The sequence below is a fragment of the Gopherus flavomarginatus genome, chromosome 3 (assembly GCF_025201925.1).
Source record: "Gopherus flavomarginatus isolate rGopFla2 chromosome 3, rGopFla2.mat.asm, whole genome shotgun sequence".
Classification (NCBI taxonomy): domain Eukaryota; kingdom Metazoa; phylum Chordata; order Testudines; family Testudinidae; genus Gopherus; species Gopherus flavomarginatus.
Genome location: NC_066619.1, coordinates 158,369,222 through 158,385,363, shown reverse-complemented (window position 1 = coordinate 158,385,363; position 16,142 = coordinate 158,369,222).

Sequence of the window (16,142 nt, the reverse complement as noted above, 5' to 3'; positions counted from 1 at the left end):
AGGGAATTGAGTGTCTGAGTCTTTTGTCTTTGTTTTCCGTCTGCCTGCTTTCTCTGAGCTTTGGAGAAGTAGTTCTACTTTCTAGTCTTCTGTTTCTAAGTGTAAGGACAAAGAGATCAGATAGTAAGTTTTATGGTTTCTTTTCTTTGGTATTTGCATGAATATAAGTGCTGGAGTGCTTTGATTTGTATTCTTTTTGAATAAGGCTGTTTATTCAATATTCTTTTAAGCAATTGACCCTGTGTTGTATCATCTTAATACAGAGAGAACATTTGTACTTATTTTTCTTTCTTTTTATATAAAGCTTTCTTTTAAGACCTGTTGGAGTTTTTCTTTACTTCAGGGAAATTGAGTCTGTACTCACCAGGGAATTGGTGGGAGGAAGAAATCAAGGGGAGATTTGGGTGTTGGATCGCTAGCCTGATTTTGCATTCCCTCTGGGGAAATAGGAAAGTACTTTTGTTTCCAGGATTGGGAACGGAGAGGGGGAGTCCCTCTGTGTAGTTTCACAGAGCTTGTGTCTGTGTATCTCTCCAGGAGCACCTGGAGGGGGGAAGGGAAAAAGGATTATTTCCCTTGGTTGTGAGACTCAAGGGATTTGGGTCTTGGGGTCCCCAGGGAAGGTTTTTCAGAGGGACCAGAGTGCCCCAAAACACTCTAATTTTTTGGGTGGTGGCAGCAGGTACCAGGTCCAAGCTGGTAGCTAAGCTTGGAGGTTTTCATGCTAACCCCCATATTTTGGACGCTAAGGTCCAAATCTGGGACTAAGGTTAGGACATGGTGTAGCAGCGGTTACGGGATAGACAGAATCCAGAAGCCAGTGGAAATATTGTATTTTTCTTTTCTCTGCTAAGGGCTTTTTAGCAGAGAGAAGCAGTTGGTTTTAAAAGGGAACCAGAGAGAATTTTTTTTTCTGCTCTCTCTCGCAGTTTGTGGCTTGCATGTTAAGGGTCTTTTGTCATGCAATAGCCCTCCCATTAGGAGGCAAGTACCAGCACTTATAGGCATGCAAATAAAGTGGTTTTTCTGGTTTCCCTTCATTGAACATTAGCTAGAGAGAGAAAAGGAAAATTAGCTAAAGGCACTGTTGCTAGGCAGACTTCAGGAGGCAACAGAGAACCTGCAGTTCAGAAGATAAACACCGGAGGGCACCCCAACACAAGAAAACAGGAATCATGACTTCTAAGGCAAAAATTGAGGCCGAAGAGCAATTCAAAGAAGCTGAACACAGGCGACAGATGGAAATGAAAGAAAAGGAAGAAAGCATCAAACTGGCAGCCTTCCAAAGAGAACAGGCAGCCCAAGAGGCAGCACACAAAAGAAAACTAGAAGAAGAAGAGGTAGCCTACCGAAGGAAACAAGCAGAAGAAGAGTTGGCCCACAGAAGGAAGCAAGAAGAAGAGGAGGCGGCCCACCACCGTGAAATGGAAAAACAACAAAAAGAAATGGAAAAACAACAAAAAGAGAATGAAGAGAAGGAAAAACAGAGAAAACGTGAACTGGAGTTGGCAAAAGCTGGGATGCCTGTGCCAGCCAACCCTAACAACCCTGCGCCAAATATTGCTCCACAGCACAGGAAATTTCCCACCTACAAGGCAGGTGATGACACCGAGGCCTTCTTGGAAAATTTTGAAAGAGCCTGTCTTGGGTACAACATCCCCGAAGACCAGTACATGGTAGAATTGAGGTCACAGCTCAGTGGAGCTTTAGCAGAGGTGGCAGCTGAAATGCCTAAGCACCAAATGAATGACTATAAACTTTTCCTAACCAAGGCCAGATACAGGATGGGGATAACCCCAGATCATGCCCGTCGGCGCTTCAGAACCCAAAAGTGGAAACCCGAGGTGTCATTTCCCAAACACGCCTACTACATTGCAAAAAACTATGAGGCCTGGATAACAGGAAACAACATTCAAACCTTGGAAGAACTAAACCTCCTCATACAAATGGAACAGTTCTTGGATGGTGTTCCTGAAGACATCACACGGTACATACAAGATGGAAATCCCAAAGATATCGCTGAGGCGGGGGAGATTGGAGCCAAATGGATGGAACTGGCAGAAAGCAAGAAAGCTACTGTCAAGGGGAACGATTACCCCAGGGGGCACACAGACCATAAACCCTACAACCGAGGACAGCCAAAGACCCCACATACCACCCAAGTAAAGCCACAGATACCCTACCCTTCAACCTCACCAGTCTCCAGTAACTCACCTCGGCCCAGTGACCCATCAGATGGAAGATGCTTTAAGTGTAATGAACTGGGACATATCAAGGCCAAGTGTCCCAAGAACACCATGCGAGTGCAATTCATTACACCACCATCACACCAAAGATCCCCAGGCCCGGATGCCTCTCAAATACCCTTGGAGCGAAGGGAAAATTTGAGAGTGGGCGGAAAGAAGGTTACTGCGTGGAGAGACACGGGGGCACAAGTGTCAGCTATCCACCAATCCTTCGTTGACCCCAAATTCATCAACCCAAAGGCCAAAGTTACAATTTACCCCTTCATGTCACAAGCTGTAGACTTGCCTACAGCTCAACTGCCTGTCCAGTACAAAGGCTGGTCAGGAATTTGGACTTTTGCAGTCTATGACAATTATCCTATCCCCATGCTACTGGGGGAAGACTTGGCCAACCAGGTGAGGCGGGCCAAGAGAGTGGGAATGGTTACACGTAGCCAAACCAGGCAAGCTTCCAGACCCATTCCTGTTCCTGAGCCGTCCACAGAGGCCCCGTCTGTGTTACCAGAGACCCAGACAGAGGTAGTGGACCCGGATTCCATGCCAACCACTGAAACAGCCACAGCACCTCCAGTCCCAGGCCCGGAACTGGAACAGCAACCAGCACCAGCAAGTGCAACCACATCTTCAAACTCAACGCCAGAGGGCGCCAGCGAGCCACAACTGGCAGAAGCAACAGACAGCCATACCCAAAAGGCTCAGCCAGAGCCTGAAATACCCTCAGGTGCACCAGCGGAGAGCGGTTCACCAGCAACGGAAACAACCCCATCACCTACATCGCTTCCAGAGGGACCAAGCCCAAGTCCACAGTCTGAGGAAGAACTGGTGACCCCAGCCTCAAGGGAACAGTTCCAGACTGAGCAGGAAGCGGATGACAGCCTTCAGAAAGCATGGGCGGCGGCACGGAGCACCCCACCGCCTCTCAGCTCTTCTAATCGATCCCGGTTTGTTATAGACCAAGGACTTTTATACAAGGAAATTCTTTCTGGTGGACACCGTGAAGAATGGCAGCCGCAAAAACAGTTGGTGGTTCCAACTAAGTACCGGGGGAAGCTCTTAAGCTTAGCCCATGATCATCCCAGTGGCCATGCTGGGGTGAACAGAACCAAGGACCGGTTGGGGAAGTCCTTCCACTGGGAGGGGATGGGCAAGGACGTTGCCAAGTATGTCCGGTCTTGTGAGGTATGCCAAAGAGTGGGAAAGCCTCAAGACCAGGTCAAGGCCCCTCTCCAGCCACTCCCCATAATTGAGGTCCCATTTCAGCGAGTAGCTGTGGATATTCTGGGCCCTTTCCCAAAAAAGACGCCCAGAGGAAAGCAGTACGTACTGACTTTAGTGGACTTTGCTACCCGATGGCCAGAAGCAGTCGCTCTAGGCAACACCAGGGCTAACACTGTGTGCCTGGCCCTAACAGACATCTTTGCCAGGGTAGGTTGGCCCTCTGACATCCTTACAGATTCAGGGTCTAATTTCCTGGCAGGGACCATGGAAAAACTGTGGGAAACTCATGGGGTGAATCACTTGGTTGCCACCCCGTACCACCATCAAACCAATGGCCTGGTGGAAAGGTTCAATGGAACTTTGGGGGCCATGATACGAAAATTCATCAACGAATTCTCCAATAATTGGGACCTAGTGTTGCAGCAGTTGCTGTTTGCCTACAGGGCTGTACCACATCCCAGTTTAGGGTTTTCACCATTTGAACTTGTGTATGGTCACGAGGTTAAGGGGCCATTACAGTTGGTGAAGCAGCAATGGGAGGGGTTTACGCCTTCTCCAGGAACTAACATTCTGGACTTTGTAAGCAACCTACAAAGCACCCTCCGACACTCTTTAGCCCTTGCTAGAGAGAACCTAAAAGATGCTCAAGAAGAGCAAAAGGCCTGGTATGACAGACATGCCAGAGAACGTTCCTTCAAGGTAGGAGACCAGGTTATGGTCTTGAAGGCGCAACAGGCCCATAAGATGGAAGCATCATGGGAAGGGCCATTCACGGTCCAAGAGCGCCTGGGAGCTGTAAACTACCTCATAGCATTTCCCAATTCCTCACTAAAGCCTAAAGTGTACCATGTTAATTCTCTCAAGCCTTTCTATTCCACAGACTTACAGGTTTGTCAGTTTACAGTCCAGGGAGATGATGCTGAGTGGCCTGACGGTGTCTACTACGACGGCAAAAAAGACGGTGGCGTGGAAGAGGTGAACCTCTCAACCACCCTGGAACGTCTGCAGCGGCAACAAATCAAGGAGCTGTGCACTAGCTTCGCCCCATTGTTCTCAGCCACCCCAGGACGGACTGAACGGGCATACCACTCCATTGATACAGGTAATGCTCACCCAATCAGAACCCCACCCTACCGAGTGTCTCCTCATGCCCAAGCTGCTATAGAACGGGAGATCCAGAACATGCTACAGATGGGTATAATCCGCTCATCTACCAGTGCATGGGCATCTCCAGTGGTTCTGGTACCCAAACCAGATGGGGAAATACGCTTTTGCGTGGACTACCGTAAGCTAAATGCTGTAACTCGTCTGGACAACTATCCAATGCCACGTACCGATGAGCTATTGGAAAAGTTGGGACGTGCCCAGTTCATCTCTACAATAGACTTAACCAAGGGGTACTGGCAAGTACCGCTAAATGAACCTGCCAAGGAGAGGTCAGCATTCGTCACCCATGCGGGGGTGTATGAATTCAATGTCCTTCCTTTCGGCCTTCGAAATGCACCCGCCACCTTCCAGAGGCTGGTAGATGGTCTACTAGCTGGACTGGGAGAATTTGCAGTTGCATACCTCGATGATGTGGCCATTTTTTCAGACTCCTGGCCCGAACACCTACTACACCTGGAAAAGGTCTTTGAGCGCATCAGGCAGGCAGGACTAACTGTTAAGGCCAAAAAGTGTCAAATAGGCCAAAACAGAGTGACTTACCTGGGGCACCAGGTGGGTCGAGGAACCATAAACCCCCTACAGGCCAAGGTAGATGCTATCCAAAAGTGGCCTGTCCCACGGTCCAAGAAGCAGGTCCAATCCTTCTTAGGCTTGGCCGGATACTACAGGCGATTTGTACCACACTACAGCCAAATCGCTGCCCCACTGACCGACCTGACCAAAAAGACCCAGCCAAATGCAGTTAAGTGGACTGATGAGTGTCAAAAGGCCTTTACCCAACTTAAGGCAACGCTCATGTCGGACCCTGTGCTCAGGGCCCCGGATTTTGACAAGCCATTCCTAGTAACCACAGATGCATCTGAGCGTGGTATAGGAGCAGTGCTCATGCAGGAAGCAACAGATCACAACTTCCATCCTGTCGTGTTTCTCAGCAAGAAACTGTCTGAGAGGGAAAGTCACTGGTCAGTCAGTGAAAAGGAATGCTATGCCATTGTGTACGCCCTGGAAAAGCTACGCCCATATGTTTGGGGACGGCGGTTCCAACTGCAAACTGACCATGCTGCACTAAAGTGGCTTCATACTGCCAAGGGGAACAACAAGAAACTTCTTCGTTGGAGCTTAGCTCTCCAAGATTTTGATTTTGAAATTCAACACATCACAGGAGCTTCTAACAAAGTAGCTGATGCACTCTCCCGTGAGAGTTTCCCAGAATTCAGTAGTTAAAAAGTGTTCTTAAAATGTAGAAGTCTGTTAGTTATATACTTAGGAGTATATGTAAAGGTGTATGTGTTGTATTAATCTGTTTATTTTCAAGTTCTAGAAGGAAATCGCCGCCAGTGAGCTTCCCCACTGTCTGCAATTTGGGGGGCGTGTCATAAACAGATAGCTAAGGGTTAATGTCTCTTTCACCTGAAGCACCTGACCAGAGGACCAATCAGGAAACCGGATTTTTTCAACTTTGGGTGGAGGGAATTGAGTGTCTGAGTCTTTTGTCTTTGTTTTCCGTCTGCCTGCTTTCTCTGAGCTTTGGAGAAGTAGTTCTACTTTCTAGTCTTCTGTTTCTAAGTGTAAGGACAAAGAGATCAGATAGTAAGTTATATGGTTTCTTTTCTTTGGTATTTGCATGAATATAAGTGCTGGAGTGCTTTGATTTGTATTCTTTTTGAATAAGGCTGTTTATTCAATATTCTTTTAAGCAATTGACCCTGTGTTGTATCATCTTAATACAGAGAGAACATTTGTACTTATTTTTCTTTCTTTTTATATAAAGCTTTCTTTTAAGACCTGTTGGAGTTTTTCTTTACTTCAGGGAAATTGAGTCTGTACTCACCAGGGAATTGGTGGGAGGAAGAAATCAAGGGGAGATTTGGGTGTTGGATCGCTAGCCTGATTTTGCATTCCCTCTGGGGAAATAGGAAAGTACTTTTGTTTCCAGGATTGGGAACGGAGAGGGGGAGTCCCTCTGTGTAGTTTCACAGAGCTTGTGTCTGTGTATCTCTCCAGGAGCACCTGGAGGGGGGAAGGGAAAAAGGATTATTTCCCTTGGTTGTGAGACTCAAGGGATTTGGGTCTTGGGGTCCCCAGGGAAGGTTTTTCAGAGGGACCAGAGTGCCCCAAAACACTCTAATTTTTTGGGTGGTGGCAGCAGGTACCAGGTCCAAGCTGGTAGCTAAGCTTGGAGGTTTTCATGCTAACCCCCATATTTTGGACGCTAAGGTCCAAATCTGGGACTAAGGTTAGGACACCTGTTCAGGCTGTGGTAGTTTTAACCTGTTTTAACTGGTCAAGATAAACCATAGGGGAGATCATAGGGTTTATTTGAACCAGCTAATGTAGCTTAAAACTATGATCACCTTGTCTTCACTGGGAGTTTAATGTGTTTAAAATGTCCCTTTCCTACTGAAGACAAGACCATTGTGGAGTCGTTTACACCAATGTAAAGTGAGTGTAGCATTTCACATTTTTACACTCACTTTGCTCAGGTGTAAATAGTTCTATAGGAAAAAAGGAACTGGAGAATCAGACATAGAAAATGATGAATCCACTCCAGAGGCCCTCCAACATCATGGTGCCCATCCCACTATACATTATTCTGGTGTTGCAACAAATTCATTGCGTAGGGGTGAGCTAGCTACCATAAACCATAATGATAGTAGTCTAGTCCATCAAAGCAATAAGATATATGGAAAACTACATTAAGGCTTTCGACTTAAGGAAGCTACTGGAAGCTGAATGGCTTACAGGGGATGCTTGGTGCTACCATTCCCTCATCTTTCTGGTCACAGATGGATTATGCAGATATGGGTAGTGCATATGTACAAGAAGATGAATTTCAGCGCTGTTGGGAAGAGGCTTTTCTGCAAAAGAGCAGCTTCCTAGATTCACCTTTTCTGTATGATTGTTAGATTATGTCTCCTTTTAGGAGCTCTTCTAATACCATTCACTTGAGATGAACAGACAATATTAAGATGCATAATACCATCAGAATAGATCAGAAAGGGTGTATTAGCTGGAATAATTTGGTCATTTCACCATCTAAACATGAGTAGTCACTGGGCAGTCATGTACTGTGTTATTTTTCAGATCTGTCAACTAAAGTAGAGGTTCAGACACAGAATATAGTACTCATGAACGTATGATTTATGATGCAACCTGGAAGACTTTTTTTATCATAAATTGATTAGTGAAACAAAACTTTAGTATGTACATCTTGACACATATATTGCTGTAATGACATATACAGAGAATTGTGGCTAATTCATAACCATCCCAGCACTCAGCGAGTTTGAAAGAAAAAAAAACACTTCTAAGAATGAATAATCACAGAGATTTTTTAGAGTATTGTGCAGTTTTTTAAACTTTCATATTTTTGTGATGAGAAAAATAGTTGCTTTGATTGTTTGACAGCATGTGTGAGCAAACATACAGATAAAAATGTGTTCAAAAATCAAAGATGGAGTTAGTGTCTTGTGGCTTATGGCATGTTACACAAAATGCTGTTTTTGATAATGCTACGATGCCTAGGCTGTGCTTTACTATGAACTGGCAGTGTCATGGTGATTTAATAGCCAAAAGAAAAAAAAGTACATAACAATTTCTTAACTGACACAGGGGCCACAAAATACTGCAGTCCCTATTTCATAATGATACACTGCTTAAATTAGGTACCATATATTACTGGGCTATAAAACTCAATGTTTGGAAGAATGTTTACTCTCAGGTACCAAACAATATTGGGGTGTTTGATTCCTGTGGTGGCAGTCCGCCAAGTCTCTTACAGGCTAATGTATACAATATTGTGATGTCTCTAATACAGCATTACTCTTGGTAGCCTTCCCATGATGTATTAATCCATATTTCGGTGAGTGTATTTGCTAAGTATGTTTAGGGATAAGCCATTGTAGAATAATCTTTAGAAGTGAGTAAACAGCAGTGTTATACCATCTCATTTGTCAGTCTCCTCTGAGTTTAGTGCTATGGTCTCTGGACTTTTAGCACAAATATATTCTTTAGCTGTTTCCTGTTAGGAAGGAATATGATCAATGTGCTTTCAGCTGAGAAAACTACTAAGGAAACTTTTTGGTCTTTTGCTTTGAGCCTAGAGTGATGGACCAAGAATTAGCAAAAAAAAAAAGATTTAAATCTGGCCTTAAATACAGGATTGGCTATTAACAAAACACTTGAGCACCTGTTTCTGAAGGAGAGATGGGCCTGAGCTTCAAATTTTGTGTCTTGATCTGAATGTTCCCAAATGTCCAGGAATGTTTGAATTTGAGGTTTCAGCTTGGGTCTGTCTCTACTGTGAAGTGAAGAACTGAAAACCTCTTTGACAGCTGGATGCGTATTTGTAGAAGGATAAAGTTTAGCAGCCTCCATGGCCTACAGAGCTTCTCCCCAGTTTTCATCTGTAAGCACTTTGCTTCAGAAGCTTATAACCAGATTTTAAGTTCTTTGATTCAGTGACCATATGGTGTTATACAGCACCAAGCATCCTTTCAGTACTCAATAAGGAATTACTTACAAGGGGTAGGCCTTTCCATGAAATTTGGAATATCTTTGCTTTAGACGGCTAGTGTCTTCACCTAATGAAAAGAACACACAAGTAACTGTTGCTATTATTTTTTCTTGTTTTCCATCGTTTTGTAACAGTCATAAAAATGCAAATACCATTTTTTCCAATTAATGATTTTATCCTTTTCCATTTTGCAAAAACTGATTTATTTTTCTCCTCCGCACTTTGAATGGAACTGAAATTAACTTGTTTTTTTGTTTAGCAATATGTTTTTTATGTAGGGGCCATAATATGCCAAAATATATTTGCAAACCTTGCCATAAATGGAGTAGTGTTAGCTCAAATCCTTCAGTCAGTGGGCATTTGTCAGCACAGAGCTGGGCAATTTTTTTTCAGCGAACAGAAGTGTTGCTGAAAAATGCATTTTTTTAGGTCCTTGAAACTATTCACAAATTTGGGTCAAATTTAACAAATAGTTCTGGCTGAACATTTTTTTTCTCCCCAAAATTAAAAATGTTTTGATCAATAAAACAGCATTTCATTTTCAAAGTTGCTTTCCCTCCCCATATAAAAGGGTAACAACCACCCAAAAACAGTCTCATCAAAATGAAGAACTAAAAAAAAAATTTTTTTTGTTGACTGAAAAAAGAAAAGAAAAAAAATGGAGTTGACCCCAAATAGTTCTGTTATTCAGAATGATTTTTTTTTAAATTGATTAAATGTTTTTTAAAAATTACTTTAATTTCAAATGGAACTGGATTTTTTTTTTAGTATTTCACTCAGCTCTAGTCAGGACTCCCGAGGGAGCCTAACTCCTTTTTTTAATTTTATAACTGCTGCCACAATGCCAGCTTTGCTTTGGCAAACCCCACAAAAGTGGCAGCTGTTTATTCTTTTAATTTCTTGGGTGATAGAATTTTTGCACATCAAATGTTTTTTCTAAAACACCACTCAGCAAAACAAAAATTACATGGAGGCTGATTATAGTAATTACATACTGACACTTGCTCCCGGTAGACATTATGCAGGAGGCTATAAGAATTGGGGGTTCCTTTTTAAATCTTGTTTCTTTGTGAACTTGCAAAGCAGTGAACATCATGTGCATATTTAGGTAGCAAATCTGTCCTGGACATCTATACATTAACCATTCCAAGTTTAAAAAGTGCTGGCATTATAACTGTCACAGGAATTTAACCTTTCCTTTTCCAACTGTCACCTCACTGAGGCTGTACTGTATTTACATTACTCTTTTTTCTTAAAATTTCCTTTTGTTGATACCATCTGTGTAACTCCACTCTGCTTAGAGGAGGGCTAGATCGTACCATGGTAAAAAGGCAGTGGTTGTTAGCATCGTGTCTACCCCAGAGCTCCCAAGTGGGAGCATAGGGGGGTGGGGGTGGGGGTGGGGGGATGTCTGTTGCAGACAAGACATAAGCAATTGTTTTTGCTCCCATTTAAACCAATATCCTGTGAAGGGCTGAGTACTTTCAATTCCATTGATATCAGTGGAAGCTGAGGGTGATGGCTGGCTGGGGGCAGGAAATTCTCACTGATTTCACTGGGGCCAGGGTTTCATCCCCAGTTTCCATTCATGGATTTTTTTGTTTGTTTTTCATTCTTGTATCATGAGTGGATGAAGGTTTCCATCTCCCAGCATAGGACCCTGGGTTCAGCTCCCTAATTCCGCAGATAGCTCTTGAGCTGGTCTCTTGCCTCCATACTGGCATCCAGTCCTCTCTCCGCTGCTTGACAGCGTGTCTGCTGCAAAAGCCATATTAGCAGGGGCTCCTCCTACCACTAGAGTAGAAATCTCCTTCGGTTATGGGCTCTCTAATGCAGAGGAAGAAGTAGACCAAGTTACTAGAGATTGGGTGGGCAGTAACTTGTGCTGATTTCCCCCCCACATGTCTACAGAGAGGTTTGTGATGAGGAAGGGGAAAGTCTGCTGTGCATGGCAGGTTCCCTTTACCCGACCCTAGATGTTCATCTGCATGAAGGACTTCCACAAGCCTGATGGAAAGGGAGGAACGTACTGCAGAGCTGGTCATGTCTCCCTCAGCAGAGATCTGCAGAGGTAGCAGGTGAAGTGATGTCTATGTGCTGTATAATTTGTAAAACACTTTAGGGTCCTTTGGGATGACGGGCATTTTACAAATAGTAATTACTTCTGCACCTTCAATCTTTTTCCCCTTAGTTTTCATAGTTAATACATTGTAGCAAATGCTCCCTAAATTATCCCATCAAAATTATTTTGATGGGCATTTTAAAGTGAAGTTCCTCAAGCTAGAGTACTTTGCTGGATTCAATCTATTTTTGTTATATTATGAAATCATGTATTTGGTTGATGTACTGCCTTCTTTTTGGTGTACTGATTTTGCAATAATGAAAAGCTAACAACAATGTATAAAGGTAAATGGCCCTCAGTAGTGTCATCTACACTTACACAAAATTGAGTGTAAAATACAATAACTGTATAATTTAAGTCTACCAAGAAAACTGCAGCACAATATCATATTCTTTGTTATGAAGTTTATAGGGCATTAGTTCTGTATCTCAGAATTTCAGTCTGGTGGAGACATGGAACAGGTAGAATAACTTTTAATAAAAATAGAAGGTTATAGATATTGGGCCCATTTGGGCCTGATATCACAAAGCATTATGTGATTAGCTCCATTGACTTCAGTGTAACTGCCTATAGCTAAAGACTACTTGTGTGAATAAAGGTTTGTAGGATTGACCCTTTGTCTAACTGTTACTCATGAATAGCAAACTTCATTCGTTGCATATTATTTTTGCTCTACTCATGTCCTGAGGCCAAACCTTTAGTATGTCTTACATCTTGAGTTTTTTTGTTTATTATCCACTGTAAAATAATCTTTAGAAGTGAGTAAACAGCAGTGTGTTATACCATCTCGTTTGTCACTCTCGTCTGAGTTTAGTGCTATGGTCTCTGGACTTTTAGCACAAATATATTCTTTAACTGTTTCCTGTTAGACCAAAGCCATTGATATTCCTTCCTTTCTTAAAGATCTGGTATAACTCATCCCTATCCCTCCTCCTAGAAATTCCATTAGTCAGGTTAAATATTTCTGAATGACAGGAACAGTGTCTTATAGCTTTGAAATATATCATTGTAACTGCTGCAGTCATATTTAATGGCTTTCGCTTAAGCTTCCGTTGCTTAGTGTCTGAACATATTTTACCCTCCTTGTTGCCCTTTCCATCCATCCATTTCCAGCTACGGCAAAGATAAACACACCTCTTTTAATATAGAGGCAAGTTGTCAATGCAGAGCATGGAGTGCAGTAATTCAGGCTTCAGGGTGTATTAATAACCCAGGTTGAAATCTTAGCCCTATTGGTTGAAATAGGTCAGGATTTCACCCCAGTATTCTGTGGCCGCGCTATTTGGTGCGTCAGAGGCATTTCAATACATTTGTCTTGTGATTGCTAGAAATATTGTTGGTACCCATCAATGAAAAGTAAAGTTTTTGTTTTGTTTTTTTGTTTATAAGTTTTAGAAGCTGAAGGAGTCATTCTTACAGCTGAACTATTGAATATGGCACTTCAGGTTTGATGTGACAATGAGGAGGCATTCACCCCACACTAGCCCTGGGAGGTTAATACAGGCAAGAAGCCAATTAGCCACAGGCTACACCTGGAGGGGAGTTAGGACACAATGAGGCTAAATGGGGGATGAAGCTCACCTGGGCAGAAACAAGTGGGGACTCTATAAAGCCAAGGAGCTGGCAGCAGCAACAGGACCTGCAGTGAGGAATCATAGAATCTTGGGGTTGGAAGGGACGTCAGGAGGTCAACTAATCGGACTAATCCCATCCCCTGCTCAAAGCAGGACCAATCCCCAAATAAACCTGCAGTCATGGTTCCTGACACAAGGGGGGCTAGGAGCCTGTACTGGAGAGTGTAGGAAGTAGTCCAGGGAAGGAGCAGTAAGGCCTGGGAGAGTAAAGGCCCAAACTGCTGGGTCAAGAGTCCCTGGACTGGAACCCAGCATAGAGAGTGGGCCTACCACCTGCTGAGGGAGTTACATGCTATGGGTGGCCTATTTGGGAACAGCTGGGGACAGTTTAGAAGGAGACTTTTTGATAACACCGTGGAAAGAGGATGGGAGGGCTTTAATGCAGCTTGGCCAGAAGGCTGAGCCCCAAAGAGGAAAGTGTTGCAGCTCTGAGAGCCTGAGAGAGACCACGTGGCGAGTGACTCCCCAGATGGGCTTTAAAGAGGAGTCAGAACGGTAAGAGAGTTACTGTTCCTAATGGTTACTATTTAAACATGAGCACACGAGTGGCCTGTCATGAGCTGGGACTTGTGACTATGCTAGGCTGTCTCCTGTGTCATGGTGCTTTGGTTGTTAGACAAACATCCCCATGGCTCAGTCTGAGCCCATCCAAATCATTGCTTCACTCAGGGTTATAGCTGGGCAAATAAGGGATTTTGTTGGTTTGCTGGCAGTGTTAAAAAATTAGAAAGAAACTCATTTGGGGTCAAACTGAAAATGATAGTTCTGAGATTTATTTTCTGGCAAATTGAAAGGGGAGAAGGGGTGGGGGGACGACAAAAAAAACCCTAACCCTGTGTCAAACCAGGGTGAAAGATTTCTACATTATCTAAATGTTTAGAGTCAATTTTGTTTGGGTAACGTAGAAAGAAAATGTTTTGACTTTCAAGCATGTTGACAGAAGCAAGCAAAAGATTCACCAAAGAGGAGGTAGCAGTGGCGCCCCCATGGGTTTATAAGCGTTAGCCCAGTGTGAGAGCTTACATTTGGGATGTGAGAGACCAAGCTTTAATTCCCCCCTCTGCTAGATGTGGGCTTGGGTCTCCCCCATTCTAGGCAAGTGCCTTAGCCACTGGGCTATGGGAAAGTCAGGTATGTGGCTTTCTCAATCTCTCCTCTTGAAGCTGTTCCACTTGGTTTAAATAGGTGGGTTGAAGTATCTGTGTTTAAATAGTAATTGGAACAGGGACCTGATCTTGGGTCTCCCCTGTCCTGGGGGAGTGCCCTATTACCAGGCTATGGAGTCACTTTCACTCTCTTTCCAGCCCAATGATTATCCATAGTTATTCACAGTGGCAATTCAATAGTCCTTCACATATGTGCCTGGGATCTCAGATGTGATTTTTTTCAGAGCAGCTTTGGATTCTTCTTCCTCAAATGCTGTCATGATATTTACTTGCAAATAAACTGTTCAACCACGAGATGTCTCTGTGGTGTTTTAAAAGTGACACAATAGTTGTTGAGGCAGCAGCCTTTTTTTTATTTGTATGTTCGCTTGTGGCTGGTTTCTGTCATCAGTAAATACTTGTTTTATGACAAATGATAGGGAATACATCCATCCTCCTTGCAGGCAAGCTACTGGGTTGAAGTAGCTAAAATGTTCAGCTTTGAAAATAATGGTATAAAGTGGCACTGTGGGGGTGATGTATTTGTTAAGGGTTAACATATAAAATGTATTCTGTTTATGATTACAAAGATTTTAGTTGCCCTCTCTTCAAATTCAGTCATGGACCTGAGATCCTAGCGGGGCTTTCTCCTTGTCTTTTTTCATCATCACCTGTAATAGCTCCAGTATCAGAGGGGTAGCCGTGTTAGTCTGGATCTGTAAAAGCAGCAAAGGATCCTGTGGCACCTTATAGACTAACAGACTTTTTGGAGCATGAGCTTTCGTGGGTGAATACCCACTTCTTCAGATGCATGTAATAGCTCCTGCATCCCAAGTCAGGCCTCTAGGACACCTGGGCATTGGGCAACCCCAATTAGAAGAACTTAGAAAACGACTCTTACTGTGTACAACAAGAAATAGCCCTGCAGGACCAACACAGCCTAAGAAATGTGAGCAGAATTCTAACAGGAAGGAAAACATTAATGTAAAAAGACAAAACCACGTACATGAGCCCAGATTCTCAGCTGGTGTAAACTATTCTAGCTCCAGCCTAGCTACACTTATTTATACCAGCTAAAGTCCTGGCCCAGTGAGCAGATCTATTATATAAGGCGGCACTTTTCAAAGTAAAGCTGGGCTTTAAGCTCTTGAGTCAGAGGTAGACTGATCACTTTTGCAGACTATAGATAATACTTTTTCTTTCATATGCTAGATACACTGAGGATAATGAATGTACAGTAATGGGCTCCTCTTGCAATCTTTACACAGTAAGAATTTTATTATTTTATCCATATCTAATTGTGACTAGCCAATATTACGTGTTAGAAGTAACGTACTCTTCTTCACATTTTCTGTCATTCTGACCTAGAGAAAAGTGTAGTTCTGCAAAAACAAAACAAAAAAAAAAAAAAAGGAGGGTGGCATTTATCTTGAAATGTTGAAATACAGTGCATCTAAAAGAGCTGAAAATATCTTTAACCTAAAACCAACTGGGAAACAAAAAATGCCAAAGGAAATTCTTTCTTATTGCCACAAAGGGTTTTTGAATCATGAGAAGGCAATGCTGTAAATTGGTCTCTAAAATGCATTTAAGCCCCTCATTCAGGAGCTGTCCAAGTCCTTAATTTTCACTGTTCAGACCATGTCAAAAAGGGCAGTACTACCCAAAAGCAAACCACTAATAATCATCATTAGACATTGACAGTAATTGGCAACAGTTTTTTGCATGGAAGCTCTAGCTCCTCCAACTCTGCATTATCTTCTCAGTTTGGAAATAAAACAGCCTTACTACTTCCAATCGTCTGTTTTCTCTGTTTGAAACCCTAGCTCTTGATCCTCCAGAATTGGTCTACAGAGGGTGCTGCTGTTCAAGGTACAGCTTACGTAGTGCATTTGAATCAAATATTAGATTCCAGGTATTGTTTCAGCAATGTTATTCTTGCCCTACAGCTATATATAAGTGCATACACTATATTTGCAGGCATATATATTGTGAATTATGCAATGTAAAGTGGTATGTTCATCACGGATTTCTGGTGGGTGACTATATAAATCATTCTAGGCCAGGTGCTGCCAGTCTCAGTTATAATGAGTA